This window comes from Myotis daubentonii, chromosome 12, assembly GCF_963259705.1.
Source record: "Myotis daubentonii chromosome 12, mMyoDau2.1, whole genome shotgun sequence".
In the NCBI taxonomy this organism is placed as follows: Eukaryota; Metazoa; Chordata; class Mammalia; order Chiroptera; family Vespertilionidae; genus Myotis; species Myotis daubentonii.
Genome location: NC_081851.1, coordinates 56594201 through 56611110, shown reverse-complemented (window position 1 = coordinate 56611110; position 16910 = coordinate 56594201). Strand labels below are relative to the sequence as shown.

The window sequence follows — 16910 nt, the reverse complement described above, 5'->3', positions numbered from 1 at the left end:
AAAAAACAAAGAGGTTATTTAGCGATACACTATATATTATCAGCTATTGTCACAATAATGCCATATAAGAAACTACTCCAAAATTCAGTGGCTTACTAACCTTTATGTTTTCTCACTCCAGTGTCTGTGGATTGGCTGGGAATGGCTGATCTAGCCTGGGCTCCATTGGATTTGACTCCAACTTCAGTTTGGGCCCAGGTCTGCTCCAGACAGTGTCATTCCTCCTTGAATCAGCAGGTGGGACCAGGAGCACGTTTTTCTTGGGACAGAGGCAGGAATCTAAGAAGAGAAGGTGGAGACAAGTGATGCCACTGAAGACCTAAGTTCAAAATTGGCATCCATCAGTGCCTACAACATTCCACTGGCCCAAGCCAATCTAACCTCACTGGGCAGGGACATTTATTCCACCTCTAATGGGAGGAACTGCAAAGTCACATGTCAAAGGGCCATATGCCTAAAGACTCAGAACAATAATGCAGTCTGTCATGCAAACATACTTGGCAAAGCTATAAAAATAAGCAAAGGAATGATAAACACAAAATTCAGGATAGTGGTTGTTTCTGTGGGGAAGGCAGGAGAAAAGAATGGGAGGAGCAGCCATTGTAATGGTCCAGTTGTCAGGTGGAGCGGTGGGCTCACACGTTATGATTACAATTTACATAGGTATTATTCCGTACATGTCAAATGTTACCTAATAAAAACAGTGGGTTTAAATAAGTAAATAGATGTGAGCCATGGATATGAGAGGTTCTTCGGAGTGTTAACTTGGTATGCTCTATATTCTGAGCAAATAGGCGCTGAGAGCTTGCCTTTGGCAATGGAAAGCACTGAACATTCAGCAGCAATCCTGGCTGCCCAGCACTCACTATTCACCCATGATGGCGGGCTCAGTCCTGCGCTACACTCAATGGGAAACGAGAACATAGGCTTCCTAGGACGAGGGGAAGTCTCTAGAAAACACGTTGGATTGCAGCTGTGAGATGATACTGAGAGCCCTGGTTTGAACTCCAATCTCATTGGCCTCAAATCCCAACTGAGAAAGTCACCAGTTGTGTGACCTTGGGAAAGTTACTTAGCTCTCTGAGTCTATTTCTTCACCCACAAATGAGACAACCCTACCGTGAAAGGTTACTATGAGTCCTTGAGTAAGTGAGTTTCCATTTGCTTTCTGATGTTGAGCAGAGAGGCCCTGTGCCATAATGAGTTGCAGAGTCTGATACCTGTGTTTGAATCTAACCTGTACTGCTTATAGGGATGGGTCCTTGGGCACTGATTTAACTTTTCCAAATCTCCATTGCCTTCAGGAATGTGGTAGTACTAATCCTCTCCTCACTCTCCCCCCACCTAACCCCGCCCCTGCCACGCCTCACCGCCCCCCCCCCCCCTGCCAAAAGGCACGTTGGGTGGTTTAAATTAGATAATGTGTATAATGAACCTGAAACATAAGGGGCTCAATAACTTAATCCCTTTCTCCTGCTCCCAGCCTCTCTACACAGCTTCTTTCTGACTATGATTCCTAAAGAGGGTGGGAGGAAGAGGTCAAGTTCACGGCCAGGTGTGTTAAGAAGATGGGTGTGGATGTTGAATCCCAGTCTTCTTGGCTCAAATGGTAGGGGTGTGTCAGGTGTGGGTGCTGGGAGGGGGGTTGGACCCAGGGAGGGATGATGTTTTCCATTACCCAAACATCTCCAATTTCAGCCTCAATTTTGGGAAGCAAAATAATTTTGGCCCCCCACACAGTATCTGTCTCTGGAACTGATTATCTGCTTTGTTAAGTTCAGAGGCATTCTGATAAGGGTAATTGAATTAGCCTTCTCGGGCTCCTACAAGCAGGCTCACTGCCGCAGTAGGGGGTCCCTGTCCAGGCCTGGGGCGGTGGCAGCAGGCTCTCCCTCCAGCACTCCTCTTTGGAGCCCGCCCTCCTGGGGTCTCAGCGCCTTGGGCTTTGCCTTTGAAGATCTTTGCAGAGAAGCCTCTCCAACTCTCCACACACCCAAGGCCCTGCATGCTTCCCGGGGGGCCTTGCCCTGAATCTGTTTCCACCCACTTTGGAGGCCTCTGGAGGGAGGGGGAGGAGTCTTCCTTCCAGGCAGAGGAATTTCTGGAGGTCAAGGAAATGTCTGTCTGGGGACAGAAGAGCAGGAGGTCAAGGTTCAAATGATGTTGACCTAAATTTTCCCAATTCCAGAGGGTTTCTCTTTCAAGGTAATTTGCCTCCACTCTTCTCACAGTCTTGGCAAGACTCTGCCCACCTGAAATGACAGAAGTCTGGTCATGTGAGGATATTACTATGACAGCAGCCACTAACATTTTCAACAATCAACAGGCTGCAAAAAAAGTTATTTGACCCCCAAAAGGTGTGTGATTCAGCCCCCATTTCTCACACTGCACCGTAATCTCCACACCCTACACTCTCCCCATCTTGTGACCACACTGAGAAAAGCAGAGGGTTTATTGCTGTATTCGTCTTAGGGGTTGTTTCTTCTTCCTCCCACCAGACCAGGGCCCTGGAAACTCAGCCCAGAAAAGGGTGGCAGGGCAGAGTGACGATGCAGTGCGCTCTCAAGGCTCTGGGCTAGTCCTCTCAGTCCCACTGCCCTTCCCCAGATTCTGCCCCACCAGGCCCCCTACCTGTCCATCTCCTGACGAGCCCATCACTGTTTTAAGCGTAAGTGATGTGGTTTTAGAGACCCACTAGAAGAGATCTGGTTTAAATCCTGACTCTGGATCTTACTACCTGTGTGATGTTTGGTAAATTAGTAAACGGGGAGGATTGGCAATGACACAGCGGTTCTCAAACTCTCTGTTTATGGTGTCCTTAGTACCTCAGTCACTTTCCCACAGTGTCTCTAGGCCTTAAGAAACATGTAGGGGTCCCATTTATTAAGAAGTTGGGAACAAATAATTTAAGCATTTAGGTTCTGACAAAATAATACATATACATTGAAAGAAAAAGTAGTAATTCTACTTCAGTCTTAAGTTAACAACCATTACTTATTAATAAGATGTATGCATCTCTTGGGCATTGGGCAACTTCTCAAACCTGGCAATCTGATTGGACTCTGATGCCCTCATCTCCTGTTCCACGTTGATTTTCATATGGTTCTTGTTTATTTATTGCAGCCGCTACCAAAGATCCAGCTCCACAGATATGACATCATCAAAAGGAATGTAGGGTGATCACATGTTAAAACTGTGAACTACCTTGAGCTAGTGGTTTGCACAGTGTCTAACAGATGTTGAGTATCATTCTTTTTCCCCTCAAAATTTAAAACAACTCACAGTGCCCCTGTGAGTTTGCTGCAGCAGAGTGGGAACTGTAACAATAATGTTTGAAAAAACACTTATCATAGAGATACTTAAAATGATAGCTCTTGTTAATTCCTTTGAACTTTTAAAGTCACTGTTGCTTGACTTATCACTGCATTGCCATGCCACCAGACTAGACTACAATCTAATCGAAGACTATCTTATCTATCTAAGGATCTCCTATAACTGGCACATAGTAAATGTTCAATAAATATTTCTTGAATGGATGGATGGATGCCTTTTGGACCATCTATCTTTTGGTTCATCTATACTTGCTTCCATCCATCTATCTAACCATCCATCTATTCATCTATCCATCCATCCATCCATCCATCCATCCATCCACTCATCTATCCCTCCATCCTTCCATCCATCCATCCACCCATCCATCCATCCATCCATCCATCCATCCATCCATCCATCCATCCAATGAACAGTAGAAGGTTGACTCTGCTGTCAGCTGGAATTGCCTCCCAACCCCTGCCTCACTCTAGTGGATGGTGTCAGCTCCTCCTCCCCTTCTTGTCTACCTCACATTGCCTTAAGAACCATCATACTTTGGGCTTCAGCTCTGGAATTGTTCTTTCATGTGTGTAGCTTCCCCACTCCCCACCCCCAAACACCTCTGCTAATCCCTCAAGGACAGAAACAGGTCTAATTCACCATAAATCCCCATACTTTTTCTGAAATAGAATGTTCTCCACAGAGCTGAACATAAGGTAAGTGCTCAGTAAATACTTGCTAAATGAATTATTTGATTTATACTATGGCTCTATGCACAAACCAATGTCAATATTTGATTAACTTGTCTAGTGATACACAATGGGTATGTAGAAACCAGCCTATACATGGAAGGAAGGAGGAATCAGGATGACTTCAGCAGCCAGTGTGGGGGCCGGAGCTGGGTATAGAGTAGTAGGCAGGATTCAGAGAAGCTGGAGGAAGGAGGCAGGCATTCAGATTTGGGATGGTAGGACATAGCATGAGAAATGGCCAGCAGGAGGATATGTGCTTGGTGTGTGAGGGCCGGTGAAATAAAAGGCTTAACTGGATAGAGAGGGAATAAGATGGAGTCAGGAGGAATAAAGCTGGATAAGAAACTTCTAAGATCTTGAAAGCTAGAAAGAAGCATATTAAAATATGAACATCAGTATTTAGGTGGAAGGCATACCATAGACTTGGTTATGTAAAGTTGGTTGCACCAAATTGAATTACTTTACCTAGGGAAGAGGGACAAGGGATGGAGGGAAATTAAAATAATTTGCCTTGATACAGTGGAGGTCCAAATGAGAACATGCTGCTGGGGTCTAACTGGCCACAGGTTCAATGATTTTCTATCCACCACACAAGTAAATTGCTCAAGGGCAGGCTGCCCGCCAGCATAAAGCTTTGTGTAGAAAATACTGCCCATGTGGCTATGGAAAATGCCCTCTTGCTGACCATAATTATACAGAATGTGTGCAAATAAAAGCTGAAAGAAAACACTTTTACAGAGGTTAGTTTTTCTATTCTTATTTTGACAGAGTGGAAGAGAAATTCACAGACCATTTTCTCATTGTCCCAGTTAGGGCAGAATGAGCTCATGCTATCTGGCTATCTGGCTGCGGGTTGGGTTTCAAGGAAAGACCCCGAACACTAGCTTCTACACACAGACCTACAGTTATGGGTCTTGCAGTCCCGACAGCCTCTGGCAGCAGGGAGTTGTCAAGGAGGAGTCCAAAGAGGCTTCGCTGTGTTTAGCTCTCACCCACCAAAAAGGTTTTGTTTTGTTTTTTTCAGCCAAAGGAAGTTGGGAGAAGCTGAGATATTCAAAGTATGGTCCTCACCTCTTAAGGTTTTTATCTTTTAAAGTTACCTTCAATGGAAGGTAACGCCTCTCTCATAGTTTCTGTTACTTCACCTTGCATATGGCCCATCATGACGGCCTTGCCTGTGGCACCTCAATACAGCTTTTGGCATCGATCCCCAATGCTATCTGGCTGCTCTCTGTGTTAAGTGAAATATAACTGGCCCAACTGGCCTTGATCTTTTCTGGGGGTGGAGGGAGCAGGGCCTAGTGTTCGGCCGGCCTGTGGCTTGGCTGCTGTTATGTTGGGCACCCAGAGTACAGTCAGCTGAAGGGTGAACAACGTGTCACTTAGGAACAGAGGTTCTGAGTTGGGGCATGGACAAAGCAGCCAATGACTGTCCTGAATACAGCAGTCATTTTGAACAGCACTGCTTGGTAAGGCTGTGGCCAGGGCTACACAAAGAGTTTCATCAGTTTAGCTAACATTTGTTTTACATCTTAAAAACATTTTCATGGAAAGAAAAAACTTAGTCATGAATTCCATGTGACTGTGAGATAGTCTAAGACACACAGGTATATTTGCACCTAGTAATATCCAAGGCAGCTGTTAAAGAAGAGAAAACTCACTTCAACTCTTTAGTGTCATGTTAGGAAACAGCCCGCACATTCCATCAAAAACCAAGAAAATCTATTCAATTGACTATTCGAATTTTTAAAAGGTGATTGTGTTTTTAAACAAAATTTTATCTATCAAGGGAGATAGGAAGGTAATGTTTAAGCTATAATCCCCCACTTGAACTTCATGGGCAGACAAACTTACTTTGTGCCAGCCCATCCTTTGGGATTTGTAACTACAACCACACTGCATTCAGCATACTCTGGACTCAGTGGCAGTTCCTCTTAGATACATAGAGGGACATAGAAGGGATATAGGAAAGGTTGAGTATGTCATTTAGGATAAGGCAGGGCTACTGGGAACAGACATCCAAAATAGCAGTGGATTAGATAAACAAGTTCATTTCTTTCTCAAGCAAAAGCTCAGAACAACATAGTGGTTTTACTTCACCAAACCCTTAGGAACCCAGATTATTCTGAGTTCTCCCCATTTTTGGTGGCTCCCACTTCACAGGTTAGTTTTCCTTCTGTGTCTGGGACGGAGGTCCCTCTATCATGTTTCTGTGACAACCAGCAGGAAGGTGGAAAAGGAAAAGAGGTAGCGAAGAGCACATGCTGATTATCTTTTTATGGAAGGTCTTCAGAATCTACCACATGAACTTCTGTTTACATCCCATCAGTCACATGGCCACCTGTAGCTATAAGAGAGGCTGGGAAATGTAGTCTTTATTCCAGATGGCCATTTGCCAGCCAAAATTTCTGTTTCTATATATATTGGTCAGGGTTCTCCAGAAAAACAATAGATATAGGAAATAAGATAGACATAGGAAATTTGTTATAAGGAATTGGCTTACCCAAGTATGGAGGCAGGCAATCCAAATTCTGCATGGCTGGCTGGCAGGCTGGAGGGCCAATGCTGCAATGCCAGGCTGAAGGCCAGCAGGCTAGAGAATTCTTTCTTGCTGCCAGTCTTTTTGTTCTATTCAGACCTTCAACTGATTGCATGAGGCCCACCCACGTTATGGACGGCAATCTGCTTTACTCAGAGCCCACTGATTTAAATGTTAATCTCATCCAGAGGTTATCTCAGAACCAGCCATAATAATGTTTGATAAAAATATCTGGAAATATTTTTTTTAAACAGGCTGGTTGTGTTGTCCCACACACCAAAAGGTTGCTGGTTTGATTCTCAAGTCAGGGGTGTGCAGGAGGCAGCCGATTGACGTTCTGCTCTCACATTGGTGTTTCTCTTTCTCTCTCTCTCTCCCTCTCTCTCTAAAAATCAACAAAAATATTAAAAAATAAAATATCTGGGCACTGTGCGGCCCAGCCAAGCTGACACAAAACATTAACCATCACAGTATGGAAGAACTGGAGATGGCTATTGGACGGCAACAGCAGTCCCTACCAAACTCACACTCAGCAAGAATGTCAAAGTCCTTGCCCTAGCCAGTTTGGCTCAGTGGAGAGAGTGTTGGCCTGCGGCCAGGGTCCTGGATTCGATTCCGGTCATGGGCACATGCCTGGGTTGTGGTCTCAATCCCCAGTAGGGGGCATGCAGGAGGCAGCTGATCAATGATTCTCTCTCATCATTGATGTTTCTATCTCTCTCTCCTTCTCCCTTCCTCTCTGAAATCAATGAAAATATATATATTTTAAAAAGAATGTTAAAGTCCTTGAGGACAATGCTGTCTATAATTGGTCACCATTATATTTCAGCAATTTTCATAATTCTTGCACAATAATGGTGACTAATGAATATGTGCTGAGTGAATAAGGGACAACACCAATGTGTAGAGAGGATTAAAATGAGCAGGAACCATAGATGAGAACAGAGTCAGCAAATGTTTTCCATAAAAGGCTTGAAAGTAAATTATTTCCAGCTTTGTGGGCCATATCGTCTCTGGCCCAAGTCTTCAATTCTGTGGTTGTAGGTGAAAGCAGCCACAGAAAATATGTAAATGAATGGGTGTGGCCAGACTTGACCCAAACTTGGATATTGTAGTCCAGGGGTTGGTGAGCAGAAGTTTATCAACCCCTGGACTACAATAGCCCAAGTTTGAAAGGACCTAGCCTCTCATTTTATAGAAAACTAAAGTTAATTGGCTTGGTCCAGGTTACACATAGGTCAGTGGCAGCAGAACCCGGAATAGAGCATAGGCCTCCTAACTTCTTGTTCAGCTTAAGTCCTACCATTCAAAAATTAATTTTGGGGGGTGAACAATGTAGAATGAACAGCTCCTGCTCCTTACTCAATGTCACAGACCTCAGAAGAGCAGATTTTGTGTCTGTGTGTGTGTCTGTGTTTGGATTGTGTGTGTGTTTGTGTGTGTGTATGTGTTTGTGTGTGTGTGTGCGTGTGTGTGTGTGTGTGTGTGTGTGTGTGTGTGTGGTGTAATACTTAAGTTATTACAACACTTTTTAAGTCTGTTATGATGTGTGGAATGTAGTGTGGTGTGTGTATTGTGTGTGCGTCTGTGTGTGGTATGTGGGGATTGTGTGTGGTGTGTGTGTTGGGGGTATGTCGACGGCCATGGGGAAGGATCATTATCCCCTGTGGGTCTGCGAGGGACTGTGTGCTATGACATCACACTCACCAGCTTCCATGGATCAGAGGAGACAGAATGTAGAATGCCAAATCCATGCCTACCTCCTCCTGATGTCTTCCATGAATGAATGGATACGTCATAGACCAAAGCCTCGTTCTTTCTGTAAGCAGTCACACTGAAAGGGATAACAAGTGAAAAGAAGGTGCCAGATCCTCTCTTTCTCCCATTTTTTGGGTAATCAACCTAATTTTTGGTGGCCTTGTTTTGACAAGGCTTAAAAGAAAAAGAAGGTGCCAGTCAAGTGCATGATGGGAAAGAGAAAGCCTGGCCCCCTTCCCAGAGCCCCAGATTCTCTAGGAAGCCAAGCTTCTGAAACTGTGACTGCCATGGTTACTCTGTGGTTAAGCTCCCCAATATGGTAGCCACAAGCCACGTGTGGCTACTGAGCACTTGAAATGTGTCTATGGCTGAAGAACTGAGTTTTAAATACATTTATTTTTGGCTCGTTTAAATTTAAAAACTAATATGTAAATTATTAGAAAACTTTTTCAGTCTGTTGGCAACAGCCTGTGCATGTGAATCTACTACTTTTCAACTGGATAGTTTAAGAAATCTAAATATGGGTAGATATTTCCGCTGAAGACTTAGGATTTGAATAGAGATTTAAAATACACACAGGTGGTAATGGTTTCGCAAGCATGTGCATACATCCAAACATCAAATTGCAAACATGAAGTATGTGCAATTTTTTTGTGTATAATTTTTCCTCAATAAAGCTGTTAAAAGAGAAAATAAAATACACATCTCAAAACTTTAATGCAAAAGAACTGATAGTACCTCATTTATAAATACGTATATCAATTTGTAAAATATTGACAATATTTTAAAGATTGTGTTAAATATATGATTAAAATTAATTTCACTTGTTTCTGCTTTTTGTAGTATGGCTACTAGAAACATGACCATGTGGCTCATGTTATCTTACCTTGGGGCAGAGCTGTTGTAAGGATGCGCCCCACACCCTCAGGGACGCCCTGACTTAGCCTCTCTTTTTCCCTCTCAGTGTCTATGGCTCCTGCGGAAGCAGCACTTCTACCTGGTCGCTGACTGTTTCATGAAACCGTCCCCTGCCCCCTGATGAGACCCCAGCATTATCAATGGAGCCCGGTGTTCAACCGGGACATGCTGAGGATCCAGTAAAATGATTCTGACCTGGGAATCTGAAAACGGGGACTTGGCCCTGACCTGACCACCCACACTTGACTTGAGCAAGCCACCTCACTGCCCTGGGCTTCAGATCCCTCACCTATGAAGTGAGAAGAATAGGATTCCTTGCCCTCCTATTGGGGCTATTTTAAAAGTAAGAACAAATACCCCAGAAAAATCTTGAAAAAGTAGAAGTGCTATTCTATCTAACGTGAAATAGTTTGTATTCACAAAGTGGGGAATTGTGCCCATTCAGCCCTCCTCTCCCTCTCCTTCTCTCCAGTGAGTGAATGCTAAGTGCCAAATGCCTGCTTGGGGCCAGCGCTGCGCTAGGCTTACTTGCACATCTTTCTTCCCTGGCTCACTCCACCCCCTTTCTTGCCAGGGGAACCCTGGCTGTCTAAGTGGCTCATGCCTTCTCACCTGCAGTTCACAAATATGCCCTTGGGGCCAACAGTAGTTTACCCAGTTTGACCCTCACCATGAACCCTGCGTGCAGCCCTGAAAAAGAAGGCAGCTCACACACTGCGTCCCAGGCCCACTGTTACCCCCCGCCCCCATGATGAAATGTACACAGAGACCCTCAAAATTGGTGTTAAAAGCACATAAACCTCTTGGGTTGTTGAGATTCGGGCCCAAGCAGGGTGTGTGTGTAATATCACTAAAAGCAGGTACGATGGATAAAAATGAATGATGGTCCCTTCCCAACGTAAACCGAGCTGCTCATCCCTCAGGGTTGTTTATAAATAGAGGGGAGTCCATTTGTTCGGGATCCCGGGGACGGGCCGGCACTCCATTTAGATAACAACCACATTTCATGCCCAGCCATCACTCTCCAGCTCGCAAGGTGGCGATTAATCAAACAGTGTTTTGGTTTCTCCCGATACACATCTAGTCCTTCCGGTTTAGAATGAGCTGAAGATGCTTCAATGGTTTACAGAACAGCCGGGCCAGTGCATTAGAGGCCGTGAGGATGAGGGCCCTCTGAGGGCCCTGCCAGTGGGAATTCTGAGTTGGGAGCAACTGCACGGATGGGGATTCCAGAAGTTTAGTCCAGTGGAGGCCTGGCCTTCTGGGCATCACTGACGTGTGACATTCAGTCTGAGAGAGTGACTAACACCTGTCACTCAGATAGAGACACCTGCAGTGGAGGGAACACCGAAATTGGACTGGCTGAAAGGCATTTGTTTTCTGAGAAGGTCATCTGCTGTGTGAAGATGGGTGCCTCTGAACCGTTAGAAGCCCATGTTCTAAGTGCTGTTGCAGAATTAAGCAGAGGGAACCCTGGGAAGTGAGATGAGGGGGGTGAATCAGAATGGGGTAGGGGGAGTTTGAATTGAGTCTGAGGAGGAGTAGGAATTACAGTGTGGAGGAGAAGAAAAGGGCTTCTCTGCCACGAGGACTGCATGCATGCCGGGCCAAGAGGTTAAAAAGAGAATTGTAAGGTTAACAGTTGATAGACCTTGGGGTGAATCAGAACTGATTCAAATCCCCCTTCTTGCACTTGGTGGAGAAATGACATAGCCTCTCTGCACCCGTTTCCTCATTTACAGACTGGGGATTACTCTTTAGACTGAAGAAAACTCCCATCACAATGTCTGATGCTTAATAAGACATCCCAGAAATAAAATTTTAAATTAGTAGATTCAAATTGGCCAGTATAGGGTTTTTGAAGTTTTTATTTCGCCAGTTCTATTCCAACAGGTCCAAACAATTTCTGGTGTTTTGATCTAAGAAATAAAAGAATAAATTTTGGGAGTGGGAAAGCAGAAAGAAAGGTTAATTTTCCTTGGTCTCACTTGAGTCACAGCTGCAGAGCCTGACTTATAGGCTTTTCTCATCCATATTTGCAATTCAGAAATTCTCTGCAGCAGGCCATGCATTTGATTCCGGGGCCAATCTGGGAATACTGTCCTGGGATATGGACCGGCAGCTGAGGCTGATTTTTAGGTCACATTCCCTTTTACATTCACTGGGGTGGAAAGGGAATGGAAAGAGAAGAAAAATGGAAATAAAATATTTTCTTTTAATTCAAATTTCAAAGTCTGTACCATTGAGAATAGAGCATGTAACAGCTGGTCCCTGCCTTCAAGGTGCTTACAACATATTTGAAAGGATCAGACTCAAACATATGAATCTGTGAGTTGAAATCATAGAGTACAGTTGAGTCAGGAAGGAAGATACAGGCCCCAGGGGTAGGGTGACAGGAGGTGAGAAGGCCTCTACTGTGTCTGGCGTGGCCAGAGGAGCCCCCAGCCTGCCTTGCCAAGTCTGACTCTGCTGAGGCAGATGGAGTCTCTATACAGTCATCTACTTTTTCTTTTCAGCTGTTCATTCCAAGACTGCAACTTTCTGACAGGCAGTGCCAGCCAGCCCCGAGAGCCATTAGGCCAGGCCCATCAAAGGGCCTGCCCCATATGCTTTGAGGATTAACATCGGTCTTAGTTAACAATCTAATTAATGTTTGGATAATTTAACGATTTTGTATGCTTTCTAGAGTGCTTTCTAGGGGGGTGACCCTGGCAAAGAAAGCCATGTTTTCTTTCCTTCTTACAGAGATGCCTTTTCTGATCCCATTAATGAGAAACATCCTTCCTATCTGGGCTGGGCCACGTGAGTAAGAGCTAGCTTTTCTGCTTTTGGGATGGGGTGAGGGGGTCCCCCAACAGTGTGGCCAGTGTAGGATGGGGGCAGAGGAGTGGCCATCTTCTCAGCCCCCAGTCACCCCAGTTTCAGGGCCAGCCTCCGTTCGGGGTCTGGCTGTATCCACCAGATGGTGTGGCCCTGCCAAAGATGCCCTGTGACCAGCTGTGCAGCATGGACCAGGCTCTCCCTTTCTCTGCGACTCCATTTCTCCTTATTTCCGAGATCAGACGAGATCAGGCGCGTTCAGGGTGGTATGGCCATAGACCATTTCTCCATATTTCAAAATCCTGATCTTACCTGCCTCGCTGGGTGATAAGCCAAGCCCTCCGCCAGCAGTGTGGGTGTCACTGGGGCAGTTTAAGTGAGATCCAGGTCAAAGATCCCGTGTAGCCCAAACATAAGAAGTGTGATGAGGTGCCCTCCAGGGGAAGGCATGGCTACCTACCTCCTTCCAAGTCAAGGCCCTGGGGAGCAGTGGTGAGGGGTGCAGGCCCCTAATTCCTGCTCCATCACTGCCTTGCCGTGTGCCCATGGGTGTAAGTTAACTGACCTCCCTAAGCCTCTTCATCTATCAGTGGGTACAATAACAGCATCATCTTCATCCTTCATAAAACCACCATGAAAGTGAAATGACATAATGCACAAGCAGTCCTCACTTTGCAGAGTAAAATAAGCATGAATTTCAGTTGTCACAGTTTAGTTCAATGATACTAGTCCCCAACTACATGGTTGGCGTTTCAGTCACTATGTGTATTAACGGAGTAGTTGTGTAAAGCACAAGCCTCTCTGCTAGCTTGCCAATCCCCAATCTCTATGTAAACGACAGAGGCACATCCGGATCAGTGACTGATTATCTCACTTTTTTCAAAACCTGTGTTACTCAGTTCACCCCCAGACAGCAAAGCGTGTATCTGTTTCCTTGTCTCCCAGCGATAAACCCATGTGCGAATCATAAAGAGGGATTTGGCCAAGAAAGATGAAAGGGCAGCAAAGAAACAAAAATGGTGATGCTGGAGGCAAAATTCAAATCCAACATAAACGGAGTTGGAAAAGAAATAGCTGCCCATGGCAACAGTGACAATGCCACTCTTATAGAGGTCTTAGTGAGGGCAAACTTGGTGACATATATGGGGAGACTGGTTGTGACCAAGAGGATGGAGATGTTTCAGAGGAAGTGATGCCAGCAAAATCTTCACCTGTAAGGCATTTGAGAGTTGAAAGTGCAAATGACAAAGCGTTGGAAGCCGACCCAAACTTAAAAAGGATATGGCAATATATCGAAGGTAGAAAAGATGCTTTCTCCGTATCATATGTTTTATGAGAAGAAGGTGAGAACTATTCAAACTTCTCTTGACAGATATTTTTTACAAAGAAACAAAATACGTGGATTCTCAATGTTCCTAATGTTTTAAATCACAATCTCTTAAGTAAATATTGGCTTCATTACTTTTCCATTTTAATAAAGTTATAACAGACTGTAAGAGAGTTCTTAATGTTTTGATAAACAATTTTTAAAGATCAGAGAACAATTATAATTTCCCTCCATAATTACTAAGCTCACTTGGCAGGGTTTCAGCAGTCATGATCATATTTATAGTCCTGCACTACCATACAAAGTGAGGACTGCCTGTATATTAAGATAAATGCTGATAAGTGGTGTCTGCCCTATCATGACATTGGCCCAGGGAATCCAGAAGAGTAAATCACACTGACTGTTCCACTGCTGTTTCTACCCGCCCATCAGGTAAGATCACTAGTTGAGGAAACTCTGGGACAATAAGAGGCTATAATAACCAAGAGGAGAAAGGTCCGGAGCTGGCAAGCCTTACCAGGGGACCTTCTACATGGAACAAGTAAAGGACTGATCTGCAACCACAGGCAACACGGTTCACGGAAATTTGCAAAAGCTTCCTAGCATCTTCTAAGATACTTCTTAGAAATGCCTAACATTTGGTAGAATCGTCAAGTCCCATAGTTGATGTAACTGACATCAGGAGAGATGGACATTTTCTGGGTGGGTTCAAGATCCTGAAGACAACATCACCTTTCTCCCAACTCTCAGGAAGAGGTTCGCAGAGGGGGTCAAAGGCCCAGAGCATGGACTGGTCCTGAACTTCCAACTGCCTCTCATTTCTCTAGTGAACCAATCATGCCTCAGCTTCCTCGTTTATAAATGTAAAATAATAGTCGTGTCTTAGTGCAGGCTGCTGCAACAAAAATATCACAGACTGGGTGGCCTACACAACCAGGATTTATATCTCACAGGTCTGGAGGCTAAGAAGTCCAAGATCAGGTCCCCAGCAGATTCGGTGTCTGGTGAGAGCCTGCTTCCTGGGTCAAAGCCATTGTTTCACTACATCCTCACGACAGAGAAGGGTGAGAGCACCCTCTGGGGACACATCCTCATGACAGAGAAGGGTGAGAGCACCCTCTGGGGACTCTTGTATAAGGACGCTAGTCTCCATCACAGGGCTTACCCTCGTGATGTAATCACCTCCCCACGGCCCCACCTCCAAATGCCATCACCTCGGAGGTTAGGGTTTCAACATGGACATTTTGCAGGAGGGTGAGGGAGAAACATTCAGTCCTTGATAAATAGTATCTACTTAACACAGATTGAGGTCTACAAGTGATCGTGTGTATTAAGACCTTTGCACAGTCTCTGGCATATAATGACTGCTCTAGAAATGTTTGTGTTGTTGGAAAGCAATTAGTTAAAAGAAAAAATAAAGGGAAGATTCACATTCATACAGAAAGTTCCAGAGCATCATGTTTTTACCATTATCCAAATAAATAAATTCTCTCTTAAATTGAATGGTACAGAGAATTTGTGTTGCTGGTATAAAGACAGGAGCATTGCCCCGCAAGCTTGACTCAGTGGTTGAGCGTCAACCTGTGAACCAGGAGGTCATAGTTCCATTCCCAGTCAGGGCACATGCCCGGGTTCTGGGCTCGATCCCCAGTGTGGGGTGTGCAGGAGGAGCTATCTCCCTCTCCCTTCCTCTCTGAAATCAATAAAAAATATACATATTTTTAAAAAGACATGAGTATCAAACTAATTATTGGTAAGCAGACCTCTGTGATCCAGTGGCAGCTGCAGAGTATCAACCATCTTCTGGGCTCTCATTGTCTCCTCCTCAGAATTAACTGTCTCTTCTGAATGAGATGCTATTGAGTTAATTATTTATAATAATAATAAGCTTCCCTTTATCTATCCTCACCCACAGGGATGACGGTACAAGTTGTTTCATTTTCGAGGGGTGGGGACATTCAGATCCTCTCCCAACCCTCCTCACCCCTCCTTATTAGGCTTTTGTGAGAGAGCTGGCTAGAGTGAAGTGTTGGTCCATGGAAAGAGATGGAGATAAGTTGAGAGCATGCCTCATCCATAAAGTTCTGAGCTCATCCCCACACTGAGCTCTTCCTTTCCCCATCTCTTTATCACCACTAGTCCTCGTTGGCACTCAGTATTTACCACAACTTTGCTAGCCAATTGATGTCCACCCGGGTGGACACTGCATTCCATGAGAGTAAAGTACCATCCTTTCCTGCCTCACCTCTCATCCAGAGAGCTGTCAATGGCTGGAGGCAGTAAGTACTCGTTGATTGATGGAGAGGAGGGACCTCTCAGGGAAGTAGCATGGAAGCTCCTGGGTTGGAATGAGACTGCAGGGGAAGGGGAGGGTTGCACACCCAGAGCCTGTGTCTGTCTCATCTTTATCCCCACAACTGGCAGTCAGGACAATTTCCCACTTCCCACAGGGTCTGCATGGGAGTGTGTCTTGGGTGATTTAATGCTTCCATGAAAATGAAAGTTGGAAATGAGGGAGCTCTTTCTGGAGACAGTGGGAGGGAAAGGCCCAATCCCTTCAAGGACCATATGGCAAATAAGACTGGCTGCATAATTTGCAAGGCCCAGTGCAAAATAAAAACATGAAATTCCTTGTTCAAAACTGTTGAGAATTTTTAGACCGTGACAGTAGAGCATTAAATCAAATGCGGGTCCATCTAAGCATGGGGCCCATCTGAGGTTGTACTGCTCATGAAGTTGGTCCTGCAGCCAATCCAGGAGCTCTGCCCAGCTTGCATGGTGCATTAACTCCCCACCTACATCTAAACTCCTCAGTGGGCTTGGGATTTAGGGGCAAGAGAGGAAGTGGTATCCAGCTCCTTTCTCCCCGACTGAGAGCAGGGATAGGGGAAGAGGAATGCTGGCAAGACCAGTTGTGTTGTGCCCTCCGAAGAGGCCCCAGCGGCCCCACGGAAGGAAATGTTAAACACAGAGCCTCTGTGTTTATCTCACCACGCCGTCATGCAGCATGACTAAGGCCTGCCTGCAGCTCCAGCCCGGGTGTGCTCAGGAGGAATCAGAGCCTCTCTATGACAATATTTACTCCCCTGTTGCCTTGGGGAGCTCTAAATACAGAGGGTGGCGGTGGTTTCCTCTGGATCTCCCACTCTTTGTGAGCAACTTCTTTTCCCCACTGAGCGTGTTCTGGTTTGGGTCAAGGGCAGGGTGAGGGTCTCCTCTGGAAGAAAACCCACGGAGACCCAAGACCTTCAAACTCTTACTATGGCCACATATGGGGAGGGGAAGAGGGCTCTCACACTTGGTTCCGCTTGCCCACCACCATGCAGCTCATGAGTGTTCTTTTGTTTTGTTTCATTTTCTATGAGCACTTGGAGATGAGAACAGTGTCCACACCTTCTCTTTCATTCTGCCCCCTTTGGACTTGAGTCCCTACATGTGGGTGTTCAGTTTACAGACGGGAAGGAGGAAGGGCAGAGGGCAGCCG

At 45.3% G+C, this 16910-nt stretch overlaps 1 long non-coding RNA gene across 1 annotated transcript in view; it reads right to left on the bottom strand.

Moving 5' to 3' along the window:
* LOC132213402 (uncharacterized) overlaps positions 1-6675 on the bottom strand; it is a 32406-nt gene extending 25731 nt beyond the window's left edge. Inside the window, exons 1-2 of the long non-coding RNA XR_009447980.1 lie at positions 6568-6675; positions 101-279 (exon numbers count right to left, since the gene is read on the bottom strand). This is a non-coding gene — a long non-coding RNA (uncharacterized LOC132213402). The remainder of the gene's footprint in view (positions 1-100; positions 280-6567) is intronic.
* Between the last annotated feature and the right edge of the window lie 10235 nt (positions 6676-16910).